Here is a 12,113-nt window from a genome sequence, read left to right as displayed (position 1 = left end):
TGGGATAGAAACCTTAATGTGGCAACATTGCCCAGCGAGTAACATTAGCTCACATTTTGATAGCACTTTCACACCTGATTGCCTCTCAGCCCCTCGACAGCCATTAGAATGGATACAGCCATCCCCATTTTACAATTGAGGTTACTGATGTTCAGAAGGTTGACTCTCTTGCTCACGAGCCTCTTCTGTTGAGAGGCAGAACTTTGAATCCACTCCTTTTGCCGCACCTACTTTATTTCCTGCAATCCGGCATGAATCCTGGGCTCCCCCCATCGCAGCTCTGTGACATTGGGGGGGGGTTACTTAACCTCTGTGCACATCCATATTCTGCTTTATAGAAGGGGATGACAATAATAGTGACTCACAGGGTTAGTGTGATGATGAAATGAGTTCATATGTGTCAGTGGGCTCAGGACTGGGTAGAAGTAGAAGCCAAGCGACCATTAGCCATACCATGGATATCCATCGCTACTATTCTTGTTTCCAGAAGAACTTGGTTTAATATTTTACCTTTATATTGATAGCATCCGACCCTTCTGTCAGCTCACTCTGAAACTAAAAATGAGTTAAGATGACTGGGGGGGGGGCAGGAAAGAAAGGTATTCTTTCTTCTTTTTTGATAAATGGAATCTATTAAAATTGGATTAATGGACCTTGAACTTCAAGGGACTCTTGAGCCTTTAGGCTAAAGTGATCACTCCCTTTTCTAACAAAACTACTAGCCACAACCCAGGTAGTTTATGCTTCTTGTTCGTTCATTCATTCATTCATTCATTCACTCATTCCTTCTACAATATAATGTGCCTGGAGCAGCTAAGGTTTGAGAGGCATTGTTCTAGATACAGTAATGAGCAAAACAGGCAAACTTCCTGCCTTCAAAAGGAAGGAAAGAAAGAGGGAGGGAAGGGAAAGAAAAGAAAACCATGTTCCCTGATAACCATGGCATCAGAGAGACATGACGCAGGAAAAGAGAATGTGGAGTGCAGGGTGAGGGTGCTTTAAATGCAGTGACCAGTGTCACCTAACAGGAAGGTGACATTTGGGCCAGGACTTAGGGGGTCAGGAAGGGGCCCACATAGCTCCCTGGGTTAATAGCACCCTAGGCAGACTATTCCCTGTGTGCCCTCTAATGGCTTCATATTGATTTCTTGGAGGAAAGAACCCTACCTTTACACTTAATTAATTAAGTAATGATTTTCATTCACTTATTAAGTATTTGATGATTACTTGCTTTGTTCTCAGCCCGGCCCTGGGTGCTGTGGTCTCAGATGAACAATGCACCATTCTGGCAATTACTGTGTGACGGAGTCTAGTATCTCCAGTGACAGCGCTGTGTGATGGGGACTACAGCTCAGGGAACAACGGGAAGAAAGGGAGAAATTCTTAAATACCAAAGAGGAGGCTGAGAGAGCCAGGGCCTTGGGCCTGGGGAAGAATCACAAAGGAAGTGACAGTCAGATGAGCCTTAATAATTGAAGGGGACTTTATCAGGAGGACCAAGGGAGGAAGGGTATTCTAGGCAGAGGTCCAGGCACCCTCAGTCACACAGTGGTGTCCTCTGGTGGCAGGAGCGAAGGATGGGAGGAGGGGTGTGGTAGGAAAGAGACTGAAGACATCAGGGGCCAGAACACATGGGGCCTTGCCAGTCATGATGAAGCGAGTGACCTCTCTCCTGGAGCAGGCCAGGGTCATGGAAGACTTTTGAGCAAGAGCAGGGTGTGATTACTTTTTTTTGTTAGAATAACCCACTTCCGTGGCTATGAGGTGGGAAGGACTGGTTTTCTACCAGTGCCAGGTCACAGGACTGGAGACCAGTTCTGTTGACCATGGGTGGGTTATGAAGCCTGACTGGCAGAGGAATGAAAGAGTCGGTGTTGGGTTCTAGATGTCACGAAGAGGTCAATTCAGCAGGACCTAAGGTTCACTTGGCTCAGAGCATGAGGGAGGAGATCAGGAAGTATCTTGGGCTTCTGATGTGGGTGGCCAGCTGACGGTAGATGACAATGTCACTGACCAGGATGGGGACTCTGAAAGATTATGGGTTCAAGTTTGGACACGCTGACCTTGAAATTCTCCAGGGACATCTCCAGGCATTTGAAGACAGCAGCTGTGGATTAGGGTCTGGAACTCATTTCAACAAGCAGCATCACTGTGTGGGATGCCTGTACTCCATAGGAACATATTGCCCTGGCCTGGGTCCTGTTTCAGCGTTCTATGACTTAAGAAACCCTGTAGTATGGTACCTTCCCACAGCCTGGAGGTGAAGGTGGCTTGTCTTCAATGTTCAGGGATCATGTTTACAGTAACAATTTGTAGAGCATTAGACATGCAGCCAGACATTGTTTAGAGAAATTGACATCAACTTTCACATTTGGATCTTCAACTGCTCTCCAAGGGCAGGGGCTCACAAGGGAAGTTACCTTGCCCAAGGTCACTCCACTAATAGTAGATTTGGGACTTAAACCCAGATCAAGTAATAGAGCTTGCACTCTTAGCTACGCTTTACCACTTAAGGTTTTGTTGTTGTTGTTTTGTGTTTTATTTGGCTTTTTGACAGTTTCACTTAAAAGAAGGGGGCATTTCTATTATGTGAAAATAAAGTGTTGCTGACATTCACTATAGAAAGAGTGCTTAAAGGAATAGTGGTCTCACTTAACTTGGATTTGATAATAAGTTCATGGATGCAGGAAATAAGGCTTTGGTTTTCCTCGAGGGTCTCCCCGGCACATTTACTAATCAACCGACATTTACTGAGTATCCGCAGGCACAAGGCGGGTGCTGGGAACAGAGGAGTACACCACATAGATAGCACTCATGCCCTCAGAGAGCTTACCAGAATGAGAAACCAAAAGTGAGTTTACCATATTGTCCCCAAGATGAGGTCCTTTCTACCACATTTAGAAACTGAAACCTCAAAACCAATTTACCTAGATTGGTCTTGGTAACCTAAGACCCCACACCATTCTCTGACAGGTCTTGGGTCAAGGATCACTGTCAAAATCCATCAGGCCTCTGTTAGGAGGGTGGAGTAAGCAGGGAAAAAAAATCTGGAATGGAAAAGATGATACTCAAATTGATGACTGTTGTTTCATTATTATTAATAATGATAACTAGTGCTTTTGTTACACTTTAGAGGTCAAAAAAGGGCATTCTCTTAGATCAATGCTGTAGGATTGCTATCATACCCATTTCATGGATGAGGACAGTGAAGCTCACCAATGTAAAGCCGTCCACTGGTTAGTAGCAAAGCTGGGATGCAGGTGTTCCATCCCCAAGCCCTTGCCCTGGTGGGGTACCTGGCTGTCTTTCTATTCCAAAAGTTTTGCTGAGATTGCCTTCCTATGCAATGTTTTCAAGGCTGTGTGGGGAAGGAAGATGTGTGAGAGATTTTTGAAAAGTTTGCTGGGGAAGTTTACCAATACTTTTCAGCTTCTGTGGCCCCAGCTCCAGCAGCCCACACAGAAAGTAAAGGCTGTTGAGGATAAGTTGTCTCCACTGTGTCAGAGGGTGAGGGCAGAGGAACGTCATGTCCCTGGGCTTTATAGTTTTTGCTTTTTCCTTTCTGGAGAAGACAGGTTGCCTTGCTTTGGGGCAGATACTCCCTTGATGAGGTATATCGCACTCCAGGAAACTCGTGGCTTAATTCAGAAGCAGGGAAAGCCGTGCAATCTCTCCCAGATTGTCACAGCAGGAGCTTGGCCTTCCCTGAAGATGCCACCACCAGGACTGTGAGACTGGCTGGGGTCCCTCCAACCAAGATCTGTCATATCATGTGCCACTGTGCCTGGACCCAGCGAGCCCCCTGGAGTTCCCTGCAGCCAGGGGTGTTGGGAGGACAGTTTCTCTGCTGTGTTACATGGCAGAGGCCTTCCCCTTAGGCACATGAGGCAATGCACAAGGCACCAATTTTCCTGCTTCCAGAACGATGGGAAACTCCCTTCACCCCAGACCCTTACTCCTGATGGCAAAGGGAAGCAAGGGCTCTCAATTTTCCTTTAAAAAGTAGTTCTTTTTTGTCTTTTTTCTTGCTAGTGTTCATGAATACATATGTATGCTTGCTGAGATGGAAAAGCCGGAAAACTTCAAAATTGTGTTACAATCCAACACATAAGCCAGAAAAATCCCCAGGGAATAGGTCGGGAGTGCTACAGGGTGATGCTTCATTCAGCAAGAGTTTGGATATAGCACGTGGAATTTATCATTCCATTCTTGTGCTAAATATTTCATACCCAAATATATACCAAGAAAAGTCCTTATGTTCCAGATAACAGGTGATTGCCCTTGCTTTTTCCTGGGTGGCTGCTGATTCAACCCAGCAGCAGAACGGTACTACGGATTGGCAAGAATTGTCTGCCCACCCACTGTGTCTTGGCAAAATGAGAATTGCTATGAGCTGGTTAAGAAGTGTAGCCTACAGTCCCTACAAACAGGATTACATCTGGTTAGAATTGTGCAACCCACTCTTAGAAAGTCATTAAACCAACTCTAAGTCCCTGTAGGTCAGGACTCACATTGTATTTGCATTTATATTCTTGACAGCTAAGGAGGAAACTGGATCCTAATTCACACTCAGTGACTATTCCTCGCATAAATAGATAGTGAAGGAGAACTTAGCATGTTAATGTTATATTCAACAGTGCCTTCTACTAGTACCCTACATTTAACATTAAAACATTGAAAGATATGGTCCAATCAGAGTATAGACACATAACAGTTTAACATAAGACACATTATAGTCCTCTGATAAGAATCTTTATAGAAAGTTTCTCAGGGAATGGGATATTTGAATTGATTTCTGAAGGGTTATGAGAAAGTTTTGGTATACTGTTACAGTTTGGGATGGATTTGTATGCGTTTGCCTGTCCCACTAGACTCTCATTTCCTGGGCGGTGAGGAGTCAAATGTGATTTACCTTTTTTTGTTTCCGAAGCACCTCCCAAAGGCAGCCCTGTGAGTCAGTGTGTTATACCATCCTCAAAGGTGGCAGTGACCAAAACTGGCAAGACTTATTTTTTAAAAGAAGATGTTTTCACTTAAGTAGTTCAAAACAGAGTTGGCCCGAGAGAAATGAATAATGCCACTCATCCACCTGTTACTGGCTATTGGCTGAGGTTCCGTGAGTACAAATTATTTAGAGAAATCCAAGTGGTAATGGACACGACTTGCGCTGTGAATTGAAAGCTCCACCCAGGGCATTTCGAAGACCAGAAGAAGCTGCTTAAGTAAAACCAAACAAAAAACTTCTTAAACTTACTACTAAATTTTACTAAAAGATATTTTACTCTTTTTGAATTTTACTCATGTGAATCATACTTTTACGACGTAGAAAGCAGTATTGAATATAACGTAACTAGCCACCACCAAAATGGGTTCTGAACTCAAATACAAAGATGACATCTGGTGTCGTCTCCTATATTTTGGCGTTTTTCTTGGATTTCTCTTAGGTACTGTCACCTTCCCTGGGTGAAGGACATCAGGGACCATTTTTTCCCACTAAAGTAGTTGGTTGGTCATGAACTTCCTGGTCTGGATAGTTACTGTGTCTTTCATGATGGTGGTCAAGCTTCAAGCAGCCAGGGAGAAAAAGAGCTGCATAGCATTTACTTAATGATCTATTTTTCCCATTGCCAGGGAGTTCCTCAAAGGTGGCAGTGACCAGTCCTGATGAAGCTCAGCGATGCCCTCCACCATTTGCTTAGGAAGGACCTGCCATCCAACACATATGCTAATGAATTAAGTTTATGATATCATTTACATTCCAATTGACCTATAGAAAATGATGATGGGGTATCCACATCTTCAATTTTTTTCTCCTTCTAGAAATCTAATTGTAAGGCTTTTTGTGTGTGTCAGGGGGAGGAGGGAGTTGGAAGGACAGTAGCTTCTTTGCTAAATCTGGAAATAAATTCACAGACATGCTGTAGATGAATGATTTTTTTTTTAAATAATGGAAGTTCTCCACTTTTAAATTGAATAATATATAGTTACTGACAAAGAATGGTTAGAAATGTTAATTAAATCCAAATCTAGATATTCAATCAGATACCTATTATGTAAGCTTAATTATTTAACTTTTTTTAGTTATCTCATGCTGACTCATGTTCTCCATTAGCTGTCTTTCAAATCACAAGCTCTTCTGCTTGTCAAACTTTTCAATGCCTAGAGACTTTTCTATTTCATCTGCCTTCTCTTGTCAGATTCCTTGTGGTTTTCTCTGTCTCCCAATTAAGCACTAACACTGATTCTTAGATAATTCATTCAAATGCACAAGAACTCAGCAGTCTAGGAAGGCATTTTAATCACAGGAGACACAATCCTCATTTTCTTCCTCTCATCTCTGAACATTTGGATTCACCAGGCTTGCTGGGAAACCATGGGTGCCTTTACTTAATGGCTGGAGAGTTGGTGCCTGACCACATGTGCTGGAAGGGAAGAGAGAAATGAAGATGTCATGGTAGTTAAAAGTTCAGAGAAATGCAGATCTTGAAGCAATTTCAGAGATTCACTTGTGCAGCCTCATCTTTTATAAGTAGGGGGCTGAGACCCCTAGATGGAGAGATGCCCAGGCTCACACAGGAGTTCTAATTCTCAGCGTGGTGACCTTTCATCAACCATCTGTTGCTTTGGGGTTCATGCATTTGGATGAGGCCACCATTCGATCCAAAAAGGCAAATTCATGTGCAGTGTGGCTGTAATATTGGTTCTCTTGCTTTGAGATCTTTTCTGAATTTCCCCTCCGTCTTTCATTGTGTCTAGGATCCGTCTCTGGAGTAGTGTTCTGTGGTCTAGACAGGGCACAGATTTGAAATCCAAGCTCAGAAGAAAACGGTTCAGTTGTAACCAAAATAGCAACTGTGTTGAGAGCTTGCTTTATCTCCAGCCCTCCTGGAGCTAACAACTTAAAACTTTTCATAAAGATATTTTACTCTTTTTTTTTAAAGATTTTATTTATTTATTTGAGGGAGAGAGAATGAGAGATAGAGAGCATGAGAGTGAAGAGGGTCAGAGGGAAAAGCAGACTCCCTGCTGAGCAGGGAGCCCGATGTGGGACTCGATCCCGGGACTCCAGGATCATGACCTGAGCCGAAGGCAGTCGCTTAACCAACTGAGCCACCCAGGCGCCCCAAGATATTTTACTCTTAAGCAGCCGACTGGCAAGACTTATTTTTAAAAGATGTTTTCACTTAAATAGTTCAAAACAGAGTTGGCCTGAGAGAAATGAATAATGCCACTCATCCACCTGTTACTGGCTATTGGCTGAGGTTCTGTGAGTACAAATTATTTAGCGAAATCCAAGTGGTAATGGACATGACTTGGACTGTGAATTGAAAGCTCCACCCAGGGCATTTCTAAGACCAGAAGAAGCTGCTTAAATAAAACCAAACAAAAAACTTCTTAAACTTACTACTTAATTTTCCAGTATGTCGCACTGTTCTATAAAGACAGATCCTGGTTTAACACTTCTTAAGACTATTGAATGAACAAGACCTACTACCTTTTATTGAGCATCTATTACATGCTGAGCACTCTGATGGTGTTTCACACTTGCAAACTCTTTAAGTAAACATTTTCTTTCTCACTGTGTAGATGAAGAATTTCAGGTGCAGTGAAATTCACCATTTCAGGGTAAAAAGGTATGTGCCTTGCTGAGCTGGGGCTCAATCTCAGAGCCCATCTTTCTCCAGAGTTATCTGTTAGTGTTCTTTCCATTGATCAGACTTAGAGTGTCCCTCAAGACAAATCCCATGGAGCTCTGAAATTTCAGCTTACTGGTTACTTATATGCATTCACAAATCATTCACTTATTTGCTATCCACAGGGTGTGTGCATATTCCCACCACTGTGCTAGGTTCCAGAGAAGGATCAGAAATGATTTCTGGGGGCCCCTGGGTGGCTCAGTTGGTTGGGCAACTGCCTTCGGCTCAGGTCATGATCCTGGAGTCCTGGGATCGAGTCCCACATCGGGCTCCCTGCTTAGCAGGGGGTCTGCTTCTCCCTCTGACACTCCCCCCTCTTGTGCTCTCTCTCTTTCTCTCTCTCATTCTTTCATATAAATAAATAAAATCTTAAAAAAAAAAAGAAATGATTTCTGTCCTCAAGGAGCTCAATGCCTTACGCTGGATTAGATCAAGTTTCATTCATTCATTCATTCATTCATTTTTTTAAAAATCTGTTCATTTGTTCTTTATTCATTCACTTGTTGCCTCTGGGTGTCCAATTGCTTCAGGAACAATTATTGAAAAGTCTCTCTCTCCTTTATTGATGTGCTTTTGCATCTCTGACAAAAATCAGTTGAGTCTCGGGGCACCCGAGCGACTCAGTCACTAAGCGTCTGCCTTCGGCTCAGGTCATGATCCCAGTGTCCTGGGATCAAGCCCTGCATCCAGCTCCCTGCTCAGAGGGAAGCCTGCTTCTCCCTCTCCCACTCCCCCTGCTTGTGTTCCCTCTCTCGCTGTGTCTCTCTCTGTCAAATAAATAAATAAAATATTAAAAAAATCATTTGAGTCTCTTTGTGTGGATCTATTACTGGGTTCTCTGTTCCATTCCAATAATCTGTGAATCTATCCCCTCACTAGTACTGCACTGCTTTGATTACTATAGCTCCTTGGTAACTCTGATCATAAGGAAGAGTGATTCCCTCCCACTTTGTCTTGTTCAACATTGCTTTACCTATTCTAGGGCTTATGCCTTTCCATGTAAATTTTAGAGTAATTTTGTCTAAGTCTAAAAACCTTGCTGGAATGTTGATAGAGATTGCATTAAACTTATAGATCAACTTTTAAAAAATTGACACTTTTACTGAGACTTCCAGTCCATTAACATTGAGTCTTCCAATCCATTTATTTAGGTCTTCTTTGGTTTCTTTTGCCAACAATTTATAATTTCCAGCGTACAAATTCTGTACTTAAGTGCATATTAAATATTTTATTTCCTTTGGGCCAATTATAAATAATATATGTTTGTAATTTGGTTCCCACATTTTATTTGTTAGTATGTATAACTATGACTTTCTGCTGATCTTGTATCTTGTGACCTTGCTGGAATCACTTATTAATTCTATTTTTTTTCTTATTGATTCCTTGGGATTTTCTGTGTAATAAATCATGTCATCTGCAAATACAGGGAGTTCCTTTTTCTTCCTTTCCAATTTGTGTGCATTTTATTTCTTTCTCTTGCTTTATTGTGAAGACTAGACCTTCCATTATCCGCTCAAGGTGGATGTGCCCTTAAGCACCTAACATCAAATGCTGGTGAGGATGTGGAGAAACCGGATAGGCCTACATTGTTAGTGGGAATGCAAAATGTTATAGCTGCTCTGAAAAACAGTTTGGCAGTTCCTTAAAAAATGAAACATGCAGGGGCACCTGGGAGGCTCAGTCTTTAAGCGTCTGCCTTCGGCTCAGGTCATGATCTCAGGGTCCTGGGATCGAGCCCCGCATCGGGCTCCCTGCTCAGCGGAGAGCCTGCTTCTCCCTCTCCCACTCCCCCTGCTTGTGTTCCCTCTCTCGCTGTGTCTCTGTCAAATGAATAAATAAAATCTTAAAAAAAAATGAAACATGCAACTATCATAGGCCCCAGCAATGGTTCATTAGGCATTTCTTTGAGGAAATGAAAATTCATGTTCACATAAAATCAGTATATTAATATTCATTGTCACATTATTTGTAACAACTAAAAACTGAAAATGACTCAGATGTCCTTCAAAAGGTAGATGATTATAAAAACTGTTGTTTTCATGTGCCATCATGGCCATCATATATGTATCAGCAATAAAAAGAACTGTTGACACATGTCATGTCACAACTTGGATGAATTTATAGGGAATCGTGTGAAATAAAAAAAGCCAATTCCAAAAGGTTGTGTACTGTATGTTTCCATTCTTGAAGTAATATTTAGACCAGATTAATGGGCAAGGGTTAAAAGGGGGTTGGATGGGATATGGGTGTGGCTGTAAAGGGGTATCATGAAGGATCTTTGTGGTGATGGGAATGTTTGACTGTATCAATGTTAATATCTTGGTTGTGATATTGTACCATTGTTTTGCAATGTCACGGCAAAATTGTAAACCATTGGGGGATAGTAGGTAAAAGTACATGAGATCTTTAAATCATTTCTCATAATTGCATGTGAATCAAAATTATCTCAAATGAGGGGCACCTGGGTGGCTCAGTTGGTTAAGCTTACGACTTGATTTCAGCTCAAGTCACAATCTCGGGGTTGTGGGATCAAGCCCTGAGTTGGCCTCTGGCCTCAGCAGGAAGTCTGCTTGAGGTTCTCTCCCTCTGTTCCTTCCCACCCACTTGCGTGCTGCCTCTCTCTCTCTCTCTCAAATAAAGAAAGAAAGAAATAAAATCTTTAAAAAATTATTTCAAATTAAAAGTTTAATTTGGAAAATACAGTGTCTGAATGTGATATAAATTGTACAATGCAAACATTAATTATAGTTTTTACTTTTATCACTGTTACTAGTAGAAGTAATATTAAAGAGAGGGGTTATAGAGAGTAAACCTTAAGAATGAGAAAGAATTAAAACTACAGATACCATCACAAAGCCGCGGAATGACATTTTTGATATGTGGTTCGAAATGGAGTGAGGCTGGCTAGAGAGTCTTCTGGAGTTGGCTGTGCTCTCCTGAGGATGCCGTGAACATTCCTAGTTCATGGGAATAGAAGCTGGTGAGAGGCGGGCTTAGGTGTCCATTCTTTTTCTTTTTTTAACTTTTTATTGTTATGTTAATCACCATACATTACATCATTAGTTTTTGATGTAGTGTTCCATGATTCATTGTTTGCGTATAACACCCAGTGCTCCATGCAGTACATACCGTACCCTCTTTAATACCCATCCCCCGGCTAACCCATCCCCCCACCCCCTCCCCTCTAGAACCCTCAGTTTGTTTCTCAGAGTCCATAGTCTCTCATGGTTCATCTCCCCCTCCGGTTTCCCCCCCTTCATTCCTGCCCTCCTGCTATCTTCTTCTTCTTCTTTTTTTCTTTTTTAACGTATATTGCATTATTTGTTTCAGAAGTACAGATCTGTGATTCAACAGTCTTGCACAATTCACAGCGCTCACCATAGCACGTACCCTCCCCAATGTCTATCACCCAGCCACCCCATCCCTCCCACCCCCCACCACTCCAGCAACCCTCAGTTTGTTTCCTGAGATTAAGAATTCCTCATATCAGTGAGATCATATGATACATGTCTTTCTCTGATTGACTTTTTTCGCTCAGCATAACACCCTCCAGTTCCACCCACGTCGTTGCAAATTAGGGTGCCCATTCTTAATTAAGCCACATGAGGAATGCTAATAAAGTTTGCCCAAACACTTCTTTCCTAAAGTAAGGGAAGGAAAGTGTGAATTAACAAAGGCATATATGCATTCAAGTGTGGTAGTATCAGATCATATGATAGACTCTAAGAAGTATGGGCTTTTGGAGACAGTGAGTAAACACAGAGACTGTTAAGCAGGGAGTGACCGGAGAAAACCACATCCCATGATGGCTGTGCTGTGAAGACAGAGAGTGGACAGGAGCAGGTCTGAGGACTGAGTTGGAGGCCAGGGATTATGTAGAATCCAGGTAAGAGATGAAAGGGGCCAGGAGGTTTCTGTTTCTGAAGAAAGAAGCCTGTTTCTTATAGGTGTTTGTAAATAGGCAAAGGAGAGAGTGGGTCTATTGCACATTGAGGAGGTTGTCTGGGGTTTCTTAAAATGTTGGGGGCAGGGAATTCAAGAGGAATCAATTAAGAGGCAGATATTGGAAGAATTAGAAAGGGAGGTGGGTATTTAGTGATTGGGTGTGATCCAGAGTTAAGAAGTCAGGTTAATCTCAGACAGAAAAATACTCTCTTCCTCTGAGAGATGGAGAATGCATGAACAATGAAAGATAACCCAGGGAAAGGCTGAATTGCATAAAGTAGGCACTAGATGAGATGGGGACACTAGAACAGTGTTCCATTCCACCTGCTCTTCTAATGGCAGAATCTAGCTTCTTCAAAAGTTCTCCTGAATATTCCAGTCTAAGATGCCCCATTCAGAGGAAGGGGGAAAAATCATAAGAGAAATGGCTCCCAGTGGACTAACACAATTCATTTTTCCTTTTCTTTTAAA

The sequence above is a fragment of the Eumetopias jubatus genome, unplaced genomic scaffold (genome assembly GCF_037043125.1).
Source record: "Eumetopias jubatus isolate StellerSeaLion01/CBP00866 unplaced genomic scaffold, mEumJub1_p1.0 scaffold_9, whole genome shotgun sequence".
Classification (NCBI taxonomy): domain Eukaryota; kingdom Metazoa; phylum Chordata; class Mammalia; order Carnivora; family Otariidae; genus Eumetopias; species Eumetopias jubatus.
The sequence above is the reverse complement of the archived record's forward strand: the minus strand, read 5'-3'. Positions refer to the sequence as shown.